Source organism: Aethalodelphis obliquidens, unplaced genomic scaffold (genome assembly GCF_003676395.1).
Source record: "Aethalodelphis obliquidens isolate GAN/ISIS:26980383/991018 unplaced genomic scaffold, ASM367639v1 scaffold4, whole genome shotgun sequence".
NCBI lineage: Eukaryota > Metazoa > Chordata > Mammalia > Artiodactyla > Delphinidae > Aethalodelphis > Aethalodelphis obliquidens.
Genome location: NW_020837948.1, coordinates 36,966,871 through 36,984,850, shown reverse-complemented (window position 1 = coordinate 36,984,850; position 17,980 = coordinate 36,966,871).

Genomic DNA, 17,980 nt, shown 5'->3' with positions numbered 1-17,980 from the left:
GAGTGGCAGACCAATGATTTGGACTTAAATCAACTAATTATAAAATCCACATTGTATCCACTGCACAACAGTGTTTCCACACTAAAAATCCTTCTTCTATCATTAAATTAGTCAAGTTCATGTTTCAAGATTGTCGTATATCCACAACACAAGCAATCTAGTCCTAGATTTTACAACACTTTAGGGTATCTATGTATTTCTACTGGTGGCTGGCCATGCATTTCTCCATGCAGCTTCTCCACATAGCTCACCTGATCTTCCTCGCATTATGGCAGTCTTAGAAATAAGTGCCAGGCTGGGCTTCTGTAGTTCAACATTTTTAAAAAGTCACAAAAATTCTGTCTGGATTAAATTTGCCCTTTAATTATCATTCTGCAGTGAAGGATAATCCAATATTTTCTGCTATGTATTTCACCTGTCACTGGTCAACATATTTCTCTTTCCAAGTTTTGTAGGCAAAACAAAAATATATTCCAGCTATTTCTGTTTAACAAATCATTCCAAAATGTAATGTCGTAAAGCAAAAATATACTATATCATGGTTTTGTGCTTTGGGTTCAGCGGAGCTGTCTTTTTGCTGGGGATCTCTCGTGTTTTCAGACAGAAGTTGTATGGGATGGAAGAACCTGAATGTTTAATCAGATAATTGGATTCATAGGTCACATTGTATCACTTCTAACACCTTATATTCTTTATGAGAAAATCACAGGAGGACCCCAGATTTAAGTGTTAAGAATCAAAAAAGACTGTCAATACTGGGGAATATGCTTTACTTGGGGGAGGCAAGCAGATTTGTGGAGACTAGCAACCACAGAATTTTTCACAGAAACTTACTTATATTTAAAACTCCATGTTATTTTCTTAGGGATGTAAATACACACAGACATACAAATTTCCACAACTAAATTCTCAGCTTCCTTTACACTTTGCAGCTGATCATCTTTGGATTCCTTTGTATAATCTCTACCCTACCCAGTTTCTTCATATCTCTGGTGTGATAGGGATTAATCAAAGACTAAAGTAATCCAAATGTCATTTATCCCAGTTCAATGCTGTAGGTTCTCTGTAACACCTAAGGAACAAATATACGTGTATATATTTTTAGATCAGCCTCCAGGGGAAACATATTAGTTAGCTTCCTTAATTTACAAAATCTTACAAGATACATACAATCAATTTGAAAGATTCCATTTCACGCAAACTTTAAGTGGATCATTTTTGTTGCTGTTATAAATAGTGCAATGAAGTATTGTTTGAGTATAACACATTTAATCAACTAGCTTTGGGCATTGTAGTTTTAGCACCAAAAAAACACATTATGTCATCATTTGAGAAAAGGTCACTTGTCTCATAGGGTGATTTTCTGTTATTTGGACATTTTCTTATTTTCAAGTGTTGTCATATCTGACCTTTAGCTTAGAGGTAACTTTTGGCCTTTTGCTGCTACTGTTTCACTAAATACCTTTAAAAATAAAATAGCATATTGCAGAAGCTGGTGTATTTAGGGAAGTTTAGCAATACAAATGCAATGTAAAAAAATACAGGAGAAAGAAAAATAGATGACTATGTATGTACTGTTATACTTTCCAAATGATTCTTGGATAGCAGAAAGTATAAAAGCAAAACTTACTGAATGTTTCGTGCTGGGAGATCCTTATTTGTATCCATAATTTTGTGGGGTTTGTGTGCCTGTGCGTGAGCCAGGGCGGGGATGGGGAAGAGTCAGTGGTAAGTGAATTGCAGTGTTTAAAAACCTTTGATAGGGATAGCAAGCTGAGGGGAGAATCCACTTGTGGCTAATTCCTACTGCGTGCAAGTAGTAACTCTTGCTTCACAAGTGTAGAATCTCCTCAAAAGTGTAGATAGACATATTTAACAAATCTCAGTTTTCATGAAAGGGAGGAAAGCAGTGACTAACATTTATGAAGGCACGGATGTCATCTCAGGAGATAAATAGATAAAATGGGCCTTAATACGTAGATTTTTTTAAGCCACTAAAAACTTTGTGAATCTAATACTGATAAAATTGACCTCTGAATAAACAAACAAACAAAAGCTACATGTGAGAAAGCAAATGTATGGTTTATAAAAGTTTTGGTCAGAAAATACTACCTTATTAAATTTAAAAGAAAACACAAGCAAGAGTTGTATCTTCATTTACATCCATGATCTTCAAATCATCTTATCGTTACATTGTTGTATGACAAATTGCCCCAAACTTAGTATCTTAAACAACAAACATCCATTATTTCACACTTTCTGCATGTCAAAAATTTGGGTGGTTTTAGCTTAGGATCTCTCATGGATTTGCAGTCAAGGTGTTGGTCAGGGCTGCAGTCATCCAAAGACTTGACTGGGACGGAAGGATCCACCCTCAAGCTCACTCCCGTAGTTGTTGGCAGAGGTCTTGGTTCCTCAGCACATGGGCCCCTTCATGGTGCAACATGGCACCTGCTTGAGGGAGGGAAAGAGGTAGAGAGAGAGGTGGTGGTGGTGGTGGGGAAACAAAGAACACACAAAAGGGAAGCTGCAGTGTCTTTTATAACTTAATTGAGAAGTGACATACCATCACTTTTGCCATTTTGTGTTCGTAACACCACAGACCAACTGTGATATGATGTGGGAGAAGATTATGCATGAGAGAAGGAGAGTGGGTCATTGGGAGCCATCTTGAGGTTAGCTACCACAGTACCAAATGGGATATTTAAAATTTAGTACATTTATTTCAGTCTTTCTAAAATCCCTATTTTATGCAATTTTTCTTTTTATAAATATGATAAATAATTTAAAGATGTATTGTGCTGATACATATAAATGGAATCTATGAACATTTTATAGGTATATATAATGCACATATGTGTGTGTGTCTGCTATTCAATTTATTTTCATTATGTACTTTCCTGTTTCTCTTTTGTTTAGAAATAGAAAAGGAAAATTCTTGCCTTGTAAATTTTTACATTCTAATAGGAAAATTATTACTTGGTCAATGCCTACTGAAAATCATTCCTTAAAATCAGGCAAATTCTTTAAGAATGATATTATATATTGATATTATTTTCTGAGTAGATTAAAGTGATGAATGGTAGCTTGAGTTTTCCTCTGGCATACATAAAATATCCTAATACAATATCATTGAAAATATATATTTTTATGTGCATTCATATTTTAAGTGATAATCTTCTCATATTAAACCAGTGATTATTGACAGGACATTCATCTTGGACAATCAGATGCATGTAATTTTCAGGTTCTATTCTACAATTATTATTTAATAGTTCCTCTTAATTTAAAAATTTCATGGAGATAAATACAGTATTTTCTCTGAGGGATAATTCTGTGCAATTTTGTTGAATTGTAGGGCATGGCAAATTAATTTTAAGCTAACATATGTCTGAGTTGATTAGCTTATACATTACATTTTAAACATTTTAATTAGCCATAAAATGCCAATAACTCATAGATTTCCTTAACTTTGAAATAATTTACACAGGTGACATTAAAAAACTATATTAAAGAGTGTTTATCTTTTTCATGAAACCAGTTTTGGGACACTTTGTTGTACAGTATCAATTTAAATCTTAAATAATTTAAGCAATAATTTAAATATTAAATAATAATAAGCAATAATTTAAATCTTAAATTCTTATAGGAAGTTATGACAAATCTTAGCTGTTAGATATTATTTAGCTTTCATCACACATATTGTCATCATATCCTTCCTTAGATTTGGTAACTGGCTTAAGTTTTAACTGGGATTAGGTGTTCTCTGTACCAAGAGGAAAATTGCTAAAATCGGCTCTTTTGGATCAGTTTCCATGAGCTGCTTTTTCCTCCTCTCACATGGAGGACCAGATAAGGACGACATTAGTGCTACTGAGTCATGGTCCTCCTTTGTGAAAATATAGCTTATTGTAAGTTTGCTATTTGTATATAAATGTATTGTGAGTTAGTGCTTGCTTATTTGCATACACATCCATTTAAGGAATAAAAATTAATTGTAAAACTGCATTAAATATAACCCTTTGTCATTTTTAGCATTAATTTTCATTTTCTACAAAATATTTCTTTAAGAAAATTGAGATATTTACAGTAACAAAATCAGTCACTTTGAATATTACTGGATGGCACCAAAAAAGGTTTATTTAGATAAGTATATAATTTTAGTATACATGTATGAATACCTATCTAAATAATCCAAATTGAAATTTATTCATTTGAAGACCTTTAAATTGAACTAAATAGTCAGCCACTTGCCACATTATCTTCTTTTATCAATTTAAAAAATTTCTGAGGTTAAGTATTATTTTCTTTTAAGGAAACAAGAGTAGACAAATCAAGTGATTTGTCTCAGGGCCATGCAGGAAAGAAGTGGTAGAGGCAGAAATAGTTGTTCTAACTTCTAGCAGAGTTTTCAAAACAACCAGAACATCTATTATAGAAATGTCCCCAATGGCAAAAAATAAATGAATTTTCCAGTTTAAAATTACTCCCACTTATACTATGCCATGAAAGCCGCTCTCATGAAAGTCAAAGAGGCATCTCTCAGTCTTCACTGTATGTCACCTTTTCTTGCACAGAACAGCCTTCCTCCTTGAGACACTCCTCTTGTCCTCCATATTGCAACTCTGGGTTTCCTTTGCTACTAAAATCTTTAATCATCTTTCTCAGCTCCACCTTCACACACTGTAGGTTTTCTGCACAAAGCCTTGGGTAATTTTCTCCTCTAATTCTGTAAGAAAATGGTTTTGTGCTGACTTCTAATTTTCCTTCCATTGTCTTTCTAGCCTTGCTTTCTGATCCTTCCAGGTTAGGAGTGAGAAAAGAAAGACCTTGTCTCATACTGCCTGGAATGTGGCAGGATTTTGAAGATGCCATATTTCTTACCATTTCCTAAGTTTCTTTGGAGATAGCCCATGCTGGTGTTGCCATGGTTACTCATGGCAAATGTCTCTCTCTTTTGGCTGGTCACTCTGGACTTGATCCACAAACCTGGGCAACCAGTGATCTTCTACCTTTTACCTTCTCAGATTCCTTCCCTGTCCAGGAAGCCTTCATGCACAGGATATAAGACAATCCTATGCTGTTTCTCTCCTGTGTAGCCTGCATCTAATTCACAGGAAATGCTCAAGCAGCTTTGCTTCAGCCAAATCTGAAAATGGAGTAACTCCAAGGCCACAGCCTTTAGTCTGATGCCACAGGTTGCTTCATCCAGACTTTTGCTCCTTAGATTCCTCTGGCAGGACTCGGACACCAGCCCACCTCTATCCACCCTGAAAGATAAACATATTCAATCCTCCAAGTAATCAAGTAATTGGATGACAGCCATATTCTCTTGGATTCTGCCTAGGAGGCAGTGCTCTCTTCCCTTTTCCCTCAGTGGCCCGGGCTCACAGTTCTCTCTAAAGATATATTTTTTGAAAATGATCTCTTAGACTCCATTCTCCTCCCCCTTTAATACCCTTTGGGAGTGAGGAGTTTCTAGAGTTATTTTGTATCAAACAGTAGAATTTACTTTGGAATGTGGTTCCTCTGATATCTCCATTTTAGCAGTTGATTGTAATAAATGAAAAAAATCAATGAATAAAGGAAGTTTCTAAATTTATTTCTCAATTCTTCCTTTTATGAATGTTCTTTCAACTTTTCTGTTTGAGGCAATAAACTAAAGGATTTTCTGTTAGTGCTAATGATTTTCAGAATTTGCTAATTTCTTTAAATTTAGGACAAAAACTGCAGTAGAAAATTTGAGAGAGCTCATAGGGAGCAAGGTTTGAAGTGGGGGATGTGTACAAGGAGTTACGAACCACCTGTCAGAAATCCAGGAATCCTTAAGCTGATGTGGAAGAGTACAGAATTTATATTTATAGAGTTGCCCAGTTTTCACTTTTCACGATTAATACTTAACTAGTCTAGGGAATTCCCTGGCAGTCCAGTGGTTAGGACTCTGAGCTCTCACTGCAGGTGACCCAAGTTCGATCCCTGATCAGGGAACTAAGACCCCACAAGCCACATGGTGTGGCCAAAAATATATACTTAACTAGTCTATGAGATAAAAATATTTCAAGAAAATTTAAAAAATATATTTTTATGTTTCAGTGAACAATTTTAAAGTCAATGTAAAAATTAATGAAGTATAACAGTTGTCCAGGGACCTATGGGAAATGTGATTTGGTGAAGATTGTGCAAATAAAAAATCCGGTACTGTTTCAATCATTTGAGCTGAAAGAGTTTACCAGAGTTCTAATAATATCTGAAACATTTACATCTGATCTGAATCATTTTCAGTTCTGGTGTATAAAGCAGGGAAGGTAATGTGATATTGTAGGGAAAAAAATCCACATGATGAGTGATCAAAGAGCCTAAAGGGTTCCTATTATATGTCTTAGATTTCATTTTACCTCTTATTTATGTGTAGCAGTGAGGTGTGAAAACTGTTCTTTGGTTGTTTTAAGTATCAGTAAACTGCATCACACCATACTTCTTTACAACTTAATGAAAGTAGGTGAGATTCACTTTACAATTAATTCCTACATATAAGTGAAAAAGGTATTATTCAATTGTAATTCTTGTTCAAGTGAAGTTTTCCAGTGAATGATTCATTAGCTCTTTCAAGTCTATTCAACAATACTTCTCTTTTGTAATATCTTTTTTGCATTGAAGAGCTTTCCAAGGCACTCCTTTTTTGTACAATTTATACTCAGTGAAGATTAAGTTATTGAATGAAATATACTTTCACTGGAGTGCTAGGTAGCCATTGATGACATATATAAGATCTAGCTTAGGGGCAATGTTACAATCTCACCCAATAGAGGACTAAATAAATGCATTTTTTAAATAAATGCAATTTATTAAAAACAGTTTTTAGTGTTGTTATTATTAAATATTTAAAGTTCTTTCTCATACCCAACTGCCTAGAATTTAGAGAATTTTGGACTCTTTAGTCTAAAAGGGGTTAATTTATTTTTGTTGAATTATTGTGTGCTTGGTCCTAAGGAATAAAGGATTTCAATCTTCTGAAAACTGGTCAGTGTTATGGACTGCATGTTTGTGTCCCCCACCCCGCACCCTGCCCCTAACAACCCACCAATTCATATATTGAAGCCTTAGCCCCCAATGTGATTGTGTTTGAAGATGGAGGCTATGGGAGGTGGTTAGGTTTAGTGAGGTCATGAGGATGAACCCCCATGATGTCATTAGTTCCTGTAAAAGGAGAGAAGGAGATAAGAGATGACTCTCTTTGCCATGTGAGGAAACAGCTGGAAGGTAGACAACTACAAGCCAGGAAGTGGGCTCTTACCAGACATTAGATCTGCTGGTGTCTTAATCTTGGATTTCCCAGCCTCCATAACTATGAGAAAGAAATGTTTGTTGTTTAAGACACCCAGTCTCTGGTATTTTTGTTACAGCAGCCCAAACTGACTGAGTCAGTTTCTTTTTACTTCCAAAGTTAGATTGCTTTCCCATCCTTCTGCTGTGTTGGCAAATGTATTTAATTAGACATTGAGATTCTGAGTAATAACCAATCTGTATCATAATTTCTTTAAAAGAAATTTGAAGATGTAAGTTCAGGAGCAATACAGAGCAATATTAATGTTTTCTTTCCAAGACAATTTTCATTCACACAAAAAACTGTCCGAGATCATATGTTGAACAGGTACTGCTTGTTCTGTGACTGAGATGCCCCCAAAAGGTTAAATTCTACCTTTAAAGTGACAAAAGGCTTATCTTTAACAGCAGTATTATTAATAATTCCATTACTGTTCTTATTTCATTTTCTTCTATTTTTCACAGTGTGACTAAAATTATACATTGCATATTATCTTCTACAATGCTAACATAGTCATATAGCTTAGGACACAGGTTTGCCAGCATCTGAAAGAGGGCTCTTTTGTAGTCACCTGAACTTAAAAGTATAATCAGAAATGTTTGTAAGACTTTAAAGTAATAATTAAGTTTAACTGATGTTCTAGAACAACTGCCTTTTTCATCCCACAGCTCTGAGTCTTCTTGTGATTAGGCCTAAATTAGAACTACTTGGTGTAAGAGAATATTTTCCTTGTCAGAAAAGTGACCTTTTTTTGTCAAGTGTCAAAAAAGTGAATCCTTTGTAAGAAGAATCAAAATTCTTTTCTTTTACTACACATTTTTTTCAAGGTCCTTACAATTCTAAATTCTATAAAACACTATTAAGTGCTTTTGCTCAAAATATGTGGGATCCCACCTTTAAAAAGCTTGAAAACCATAATGACAAAAATATATATATTTGAGTCATCATAATTAATAGCAATTCATCAAGCAATTCATCATAATTTGATGAACTTGCTGGACAAATAAAAAGTCTTTTTAAACCAAGTCCAATGAATAAGAAGAGCTGTCAGGCTGGAGAGAACTATTAGTGAGCCAAAGTGTGAAATGGAAATAAAAAGTTATTTTTCTCAATTGCTCTGTGGACATGTATTTTTTTGTTAATTTAGAATAAGAAATGTTACATTTTAAAATACTAAATGTTTTTTCACAAAGATCTTTAGAAATAAATATGAGCTCTCATCTTTGTCAAAATGCATATTTATAGCAAACGTATTATCCTTCTTTTAGTGAGAATTATCCTTCTTTTAGGAGTAATTAATCATAATGAAGGACATATTGCCCCATAGTTTTCTCAGGAAGATATAGAAAACCCTGAACTTTTTTCTTAACTTCCAAAACATAAGCGTTGATGTAATCGGTCCATATCTTTGAATAGATCACCCCCAAAATTCAAACTCTACAATTATTCTCTAAATATTAATCTCTATTGTATACAACATACTAATTATGCTCTACATACTAATATATGCAAATAGTTTGGGGAGATTATAAAATACATTAAAATTCATTCTATTGATTTTTTAAAATAAACTCTTTCTAGGACTTCCTATTTTTGGTGGCATTTTCTTTTCTATTACAATTATTCGAGGACCTCCTTCACCACCTTCTTCTCCCATTCACAATGGTCACCTGAATATTTTACTTTTTCTCCCTTGCAGGTATGAGTACTCTTTTCTTTGCAGATAACTTGTTTCCATGCTCTATCCCAACCTTTTATCTTTTGTAGCTTTTATATTCTCTGTGTGGACTATTTATGGGTGGTAATGAAAATGCACAGCATGTAATGATTTGTGGTTTTGCTGAAATCCCAGGGTTAGGCTCTACTCCTAATGAGATCAAAGTGCCAGATAGTGACAAGGATAGAGACAAAAAGGATTGAGGAAGAGGATGAAATTTTTAAAAATAGAGGTTCTTAAATGTCATGCAGAACATTTTAGACTTGGTTTGATGGGAAATATAGAAATGATGAAAGCATGTAAAATAAAGGAAGCTGAACTTTTAATGTAATACGCATTTATATATGCTAACAGAGGAGAAGCATTACCCTTCAACCAGCCAGCCATACATTACTAAATGTCAGTTATCTTCTGTTTGGCTTTTGGATTTCCATGGGACTCTAATTCAGTGCATTTCAGGTGTTTGCCTGTCCCGCCTATGTTCTTCTGAACTAGCCCTGAAATGAGGAAACAAGTTCAGTGGGGCATTGTGTGATCTGCTGTGTACTTCACTGCTTATGAATGATATTTTCATATGTAGTGCATCCCCACTCCACTTCTGCTGTAGAAACCACCTGACTGCTGGGTTTAAAAATGTTTTTAATTTGATTTTGCTATTAAGAGATTCCATCACCCATGTGATTTACATTTTTCATCAGTAAAGACTCTTGGGAACTCTTCATACTCCAGCAGTGAGAGAAGTAATGTTTGAACCTTTTTAGTAGTGACTATTATACGTGGCTTACAAATCAAGCAGAGAAGGTACTTTATTGCTACACATCTCTGTTGACATCACAGACATTATTTAAGGAACAAAGGAGAAATTCTAGTTTGCATGGTGTCACAGCTCACTAGCGGGGTGGTTCTTGGCCAGAGAAGGAAAGAGCCTATAGTCAGCAACTAACCAGGTGTCAGCATGAAGCTTGAGCCAGGACTGTGACTGAGAGGAAATCAGGAGCCAATTTAAAAAATGTGAGTTTTGTTGTTTTTCATTATATTGATCCTAATATTTTAAAACATATTGCTTTTTAATTGCAAAAACTGCTAGTTTCTTACCTCTAAATAGCAATGATGAGTTTTTTTTAATTGAAGTACAATGGACTTACAGTGTTATATTAGTTTCAGGTATTCCACATAGTGATTCGATACTTTCATATTATGCACCATAAAAAGTTGTAATATTGTTGACTGTGTTCCCTTTGCTATACATTACATCCCTATGACTTATTTATTTTATAACTGGTAATTAGTACTTCTTAATTACCTTCACCTATTTTGCCTCTCTCTCCATCCCTCTCCCCTCTGGCAACCACTAGTGTGTTTTCTGTATCTGAGAGTCTGTTTCTGTTTTGTTATATTTACTCATTTTTTAGATTCCACAGATAAGTGAAAACGTTATACAGTATTTATCTCTGTCTGACTTACCTCACTTAGCATAAGACCCTCCAGGTCTACGTTATTGCAAATAGCAATATTTCAATTTTTTTTTATAGCTGAGTAATAGTCCACTGAATATATATACCACATCTTCCTTATCCATTCATCTGTTGATGGACACATAGGTTGCTTCCATATCTTGGCTATTGAAAATATGCTGTAGTGAACATTGAGGTGCATATATCTTTTCAAATTAGTGTTTTTATTTTCTTTGGACAAATACCCAGGAGTGGCATTGCTGAATCATATGGTCACTCTATTTTTAATTTTTTGAGGACCCTCCATACTGTTTTCCATAGTGGCTGCACCAGTTTACATTCCCACCAGTAGTACAGAAGTGTCCTCTTTTCTCCACATCCTCGCCAACACTTATTTATTGTCTTATGGATGGTAATCATTCCAACAGATGTGAGATGGTATCTCATTGTGGTTTTGATTTGCATTTCCCTGATGATAAGTGATGTTGAGCATCTTTTCATGCGCTTGTTGGCCAATGATGAGTCTTTAAAGGCCTCTTTACATGATTCTATATAATCATTTCTTAGGAGCTTTTTGCAAAATTGTCACTCAAATTAGAACTCCTTTACAATATCAAGACCCTTCTTATTTAAAATTCCATATATTTCTTAGAATTTTGGATGAGTTCCTACTGCATGTAGCTGATTTGCTAGTTTGACTAGAGTATAACATAATCTTCTTCAATGTCAAATATATTTTGGGAATCCTTAGAGACTATGCCATGCTTTTACATTTTCAGGTGGGTTTATCATATCCCAAAATTCTTTCATTATTTGTTTAATTTAATTGACTATGCTTACACTTCAAGTGATCTGTATATAACCCTGCTAAAAATATAATTTAAATTATACAACATTTCAAAATGGAAAATTAATAAACAACAGTAAAGATTTCAAAAGTCACATATTTCAAGGTCCTTTTTCCTCTTGTAAACTCCCTGAAAGTTAATAAAATTTTAAAAATGTATATTTCTAATGTATTTAATGGAATACAAATTTACTGGGAAATATAATTTTATAAGTCATTTTTAATGGTTTGACAAAAGACCACAAGGGAAATGAAATAGAGAAGTTTTTTACTCATAGGCCCTGGGGAGGTACATGGCATGCTTCAAGGGGTCACATGGGGAGGTCAAGGTAGAGTGCAGGCAGCAGAGTGTGGGAGGACCTGCCTTTATCAGGGTCTGGGGTGGAATGCTCTGGGGTTCCCGAGTAAAGGCCAGGTTGGTCAATTCAGACCAAAAAGAGCAGGGCTTTGGTAAACTCCGGGGTGGTTGGGTGGCAGGGAGTCTTACCTAAGGAGCACACAAGGGGATGGCCCTGGGAGGCATGAGAGATTGTTGCTCACAAGGGCTATTGGGGAAGTCATATCAGGAACTTACATTTGCTTGTGACTCTGTGGGCTGTTATCCAGGATATGCAATCACGGGAGGGGCTAGTGTCACATCAAGGACCTGCAGGCTGCTTGGCTACACAAAATAGATGCTGATGCAGTGGTATCATGGAGTAGTTTAGCTACTTGACACACACACCCAGATCAGTACACGTCACACTGGTGCAAGTTGGATAAGGTTGGTGGAATGTATAAATGTCAATATATTGTTTGTGATATTATACTGCAGTTTTGCAAATTTCAGTGGTGGAAACTGGGTAAAGTATACACATGAGCACTTTGTATAACTTACAACTTTTGGTGAATCTACAATTGTCTCAAAAATTTTTCAGTTAAAATGTAGAAAAAGATACATATTCATTATAAAATACTTAGAAAATGCAAACAAACCAGAAGAGGAAAGTTGCCCCTGTGTAGATATCTGTGGTCTCTTTTTTTCTCATCTTCTTCAGGGCTCTATTTGAATTTTGTGTCATCAAAGAGCACTATCCTGGCCACTCTACATAGAATGCAATAGTGCATGAATTACAATGCAGTAATCTTGTACTGCATAACCCAATCTCTCACCACGTCTTTGTTCATTTCACTTATTATCCACTGACATAGTATTTCTGCATTTTTAAATTGGTTGTTTTCTTGTGTATCATTATGAAAAATCCAGGAGGATGAGGTCTTTTATTCATTCTTGTATTGCCAATTCTAATAAAGTGACTGACATTGTAGGAGTTTGATAAATATTTCTGTATGAGTTAAAAATGGAATCATTCTACACTTAACTGCTTTATTTGCTTGTCTATCATGTATTTAAAATTTTTATAGTAAGCCAGGTTGTACTTTGTGCTCATAATATAATGATAAAATCAAAGACTAGATTTCTACCTACTTAGAGACCTAACTCTATTTTTCCTATTATATAATTTTCTAAAATAGCACTAAAATAGTTACTAAGTATTCTATTAAATGAATGAAATGCAATTTATCAAATATCTACATTTATACATCATTATGATTTTACACTGTGGGCATTTATAAATAATATTGTGATGAATGAACTTGAAGTTAATATTATGTCTTTATGGGGTTTATTTCCTCAGGATAAATTCTGAAGTTCATATGTATAATGTCATTGGTTCAAATACTCAGATCCTATTAGAGCTAATGAGACTCTGATATACATTGTGTTTGGAGTGGAGACTTAGTAATATTCTAATTTAGTCATTTTTTCCCCTCTTTTACTTTCTTAGTAATGATCACCAACCTCAGTCTATTCTTGATTACTCACAGTTGGCTTTCCTTATGCCTGGATCCTGCACACAAATGTTACCAACACACAATTCAAATTTCTGACAAAATTATCCACTGCTATGCAGAGCCTTACAAATAATAAACATTTTGGTTTATTTTAGTTCATTTGCCCATCGACTGGTTAATATCTGAAAATAATTAACTTTTTTTTCTTGTATGTCTGTGAATTCTCTTTACTTATAGAATTTATAATCCATGCCTCTTCATTAAGTACTTTTAAGTTTTCAATTTGTTGTTTGTTAGAATTGTCCAAAAGATTATAATTACCCAGTCTTAACCTGTTTCCAGAGATATAGCAGTAATCCACATAGTTTGAAAAGACTGCAAGCAGGGAGTGAGAATATTAGAAATAAGTGGGGAACAGATTTCCAAGTCTTGGGGCAGCTTATTAACATCAATATGTTACTATTTATTTATATTCCTGCATTTGAATTTTTTCAATACAAGCTATAAGGATAATGGTACTTTGGGCCTCCTCTATTTAGGTTTGTGATTTTGAAAAGGTCCCAGGGCTGCCATCACAGTTCACTGGGTACTGAAGAACTAAAAAATGGTTAGTTTTTTTGAGGATGGTGAATACTGGCACTTGTGTTACCCTTTCCTATTCTACATCATTGCTAAAAATAACATCACATCACTTTCCCAGTGAACACAGGTATAACATTAGAGCTGTTCCCCACAATTGTTACACTTCTACCAGAGTGGGTGTTTGACTTGAAACCCATTTTCCACTTCTTTTCTGGCTGAAAGTTAGTTGATGATCTTGACTATATGACAAGTAAATATTGTGTCTTATGAAGTTTTCATTATCAATAGAGTCTATCCCAGGTGAGATCATTGTACTGTGGTCTGATCAAACAATATTAACTGCGAAAAAGGAATTGTATACTATTTTAAACACTATGCAATTATCACAGCCCCTTTATGACTTGTGGGAAGTATTTCCATATCCAGTGTATTGTAATGGAGGAAATTATAAAACTGGAATTGAAATGGACCCCATACATTACCTAGTCCAACCTCTTTAGTTTTTATTTGGGGAAACAGAGGTTTAGAGAAGTTCAGTGACTTGTCCAAAGGTACACAGCTGCTGAGTGGCAGAGGCAAGTTCACCAGTGTATCACCAGTATGACAACCCTGGTGGTACCTAATAGCATTAAGAAAGCATCGTCTGTATATAGTGACTGTATAATTCTTGTATTAGAAAATTGCACTTACAGATTATGACACACACATTTAAACTGAAAGCCTGTATTAAACTTATTTTAGAACAAATTGAATGCATCTGGAATTATGGGTTCTGTTCAGACCTTCAAAGGTATTAGACATGAGTACAATGAATGCTGAGTTTAACATCAATTTCTCAGAATGAAATGGAAGATTATTCTTTCTTAACATGCTACACATCTGAAGTGGCTCAAGTTTAGATGAGCACTCATTAGCTTAATTCATAATTATTTTAAGGAGTTCATCGCCACTCATTTTTTTTTTCACACAGTTACTAATTTGTAGCAGTCATCCTCATGGTTTTGTTCATTTGACACATGTTAAGATATTTCTTAGAATTCAGTAAGTGTTTGTGAAGCTCTATAATGATTTTAAAACTATGTGTCAGTGTGTATTTAACACTAGTCAGATATGTCTTAGTCTGAGGAACTTCAATTTAAGAAGATAGCAGAGTGTAAGTAGTGAAGAAAAGAGGGCATTTTCCTCATCACAGCATGTACTTTCCTGCATTAAAATACATCCCCACATTGCAATGAAATGTCTCATCTACAAGTGTTGACATACTTAGTGAAAAAATAAATTACAAATATCTTAAAATTACTAAAATACAAAACATTAGAAAAATCAATGAAAAACATAAAAGGTATGTGACCAGTCCATTTTTTTTCTTTTGTAACTGTATACAAAATGCAAATTTTTGACCAGGATAGAAACCTAATATAATGTTGAATTCTAAATGTCCAACCTCTAAAATATACCCAAATTTGTCTCCTTTTTTCCATCTTCATTGCCAACATTACCTCATACCTTTCCTGATACAATAACTTTTAAGTGACCGTCCTTTCTCCAAGATTATCCCCCCACTCAGGCATCTTAATTCCCTCTTCTCTTGGCATGCAGACTCATTTTTATCTGTCTTTAAACAGAAAACAAACAAAACCCCCAAAACAAAAAACTGGAAACCCAAGAGACACAAGGAAAGGGGAGGTGCTGGACATGCTCATTACATTGATTTGGGTGATGGGATCATGGGTGTTTGCATATGTCCAGACTCACCAAATTATACAGAAGAAATATGTACAGTTCTTTGTGAAAAAGCAACCAACCAAACAAAAACAAAAAACTATCCCTGGATCCCCATCGTCCTAAGAGTAAAATCCAGAATCTGCAAGGGACTGCTCACAGGGTCCTATGTTAAGAAGCGGCCATTTTCTTCTCTTATTTCATCTAGTGCCCATTTCCCCTTCTTCATCGTGCTCCAGCCACACCGGCTTTCATTTTGTTTCTTGAAAATGCCAAGTTCTTTCCCATCCTATGAACTTTGTATTGATATTCCCCAAGACTTTTGGGGGACAGGTGTCTTCTCATAATTCATATGGTACCTCCTCAGAGAGGCCTCGCTGATCATTCTATGTGAAGTCATTTGCATAGTATCTCGCTTTTTCTTTAAGATATGTATCTTAAATGGAAATCATGTTAGAGAATTACTTGTCGATTGTTGCCACAATTAAGGTCCATAAAGCTAGGATTTTTTATGCTGTATTTACTACTGCATTCTCATTATCTGTATCAGTGCTTAGAACATATTAGACACATAGGTGTACACTATCTCCCAGCCCTTGAGTTTTATACATCTGCCCTATGAAGTAAATCTATATAGGAATAGTGAAGTGGTAAGCTTTAGAAATGGTATTGAAAATAATTGTTTTATCATCCCACGTGACCTTTAATAAATTTTCAAAATTGTTGATTACAGAGAGGTGATGAAGTATTGATATAAACATTGATAAATAATATCAAAAAAGTTACTCTACCTTCCTCTTTTATTTTTGTCATCAACACATGGTACAGGCAAATGAGCTTTTGGAACTTACATTTATAAGAGGCATGATGATAGAGAAAGGTCAGCTCTATCAGCTGACTAGGTAGAAAAGGAAAAACAAATTTAAAAAAAAGAAAATGTTTGAAAATTCTCTCCCTTATGACTCTGGCAGTATTTTTTTCTCTTAATAATTCTTCAGTTGCATATTTTTTGTTTGTCAGAGATATTCTGTGAGTCATTGTGCATACTTAGGAGACAGTTTGACTCAAGGGATTCATGAAATAAAGAGTCATACAATTAGATAATCGGAAATCACTTTTAATTGCATATTTGCACTAAACCAAAATAGTACTCTTCAAAGGAAAATTATCCCAGCTTTCAAACAATGATTCTTTTGTATTTTGTATTATAGTTACTAAATTGTTAGGACAAGGCCCTCTCCCACACACAAAACATTACATAATCTATTTTCTGCTCTTTTATCTGCTTTCCCCAAACACTGACAGAGTATTCTTTATCAGAGGGTACAATTTCGTAGTTATATTGAAGCTTTCTAAAATGATCAAATTCATGCATGAATTAATTAAATATTATTTTTAGAAGTAATATTTTTATTGTTTTGGATAAAAATGTATTGATTGAATCCAAATGGGCATAGTATTTAGCAGGTGACATAAACACCATGACCATGAAAAGTTTGCAAGTTTTTGAAGACTTCATCATAATTTTAAGGTTGAAAACAATTTCATGAATGGCTATAGTAGAGAGAAATGTATGTATCAAGGCATTATATAGTATCCAAATACTTGTCTAAGTATTTCATAAGAGAGGACTTTGAAAGTGTTTTTTTTATTGGTTTTATTATTTGATTAATTATTCTGGTCTTAAATTGTTTAATATTTTAGGTTTTCAGTTTATATTTCTGGCCAAGATCAGTTAATGGCAAAGCTGTTTTGGGTGCCTGCTAATCACAAGAAACTGTGTTAGAAAAAAGTTATTATGACACACTTTTCTCTCATGATAAAACAGAGGTTATATGTAAACATGTAGTGAGAGGGGAGAATCACAAGTGAAAATTTTAAAATGGTAATACAGGACTTCCCTGGTGGTGCAGTGGTTAAGAATCTGCCTGCCAATGAGGGGACACGGGTTTGAGCCCTTGTCTGGGACGATCCCACGTGCCACAGAGCACCTAAGCCCATGAGCCACAACTACTGAGCCCATGCTCTAGGGCCTGCGAGCCACAACTACTGAGCCCATGTGCCACAACTACTGAAGCCTGCGTGCCTAGATTCCGTGCACCACAACAAGAGAAGCCAATGCAATGAGAAGCCCACACACCACAACGAAGAGTAGCCCTCACTCGCCACAACTAGAGAAAGCCCTCATGCAGCAACAAAGACCCCACGCAGCCAAAAATAAATAAATTTATTAAAAAATTAAAAAATAATAAATAAACAAAATGGTAATACAAATTCTCAAAAATTACAGAATGTCATAAAAATAGATAATGGTGGGTACTAGTAATGGAGACCTCTTAAGATGCCCAGGAGGGTCTTTCTGAGAAGTTGAAATTAAAGGTGAAGTCTGCATTACAAGAAGAAGTCAGCCTACTGTATAGTACAGGGAACTATATTCAATGTCCTGTGATAAACCATAATGGAAAAGAATATAAAAAAGAATGTATATATATATATAT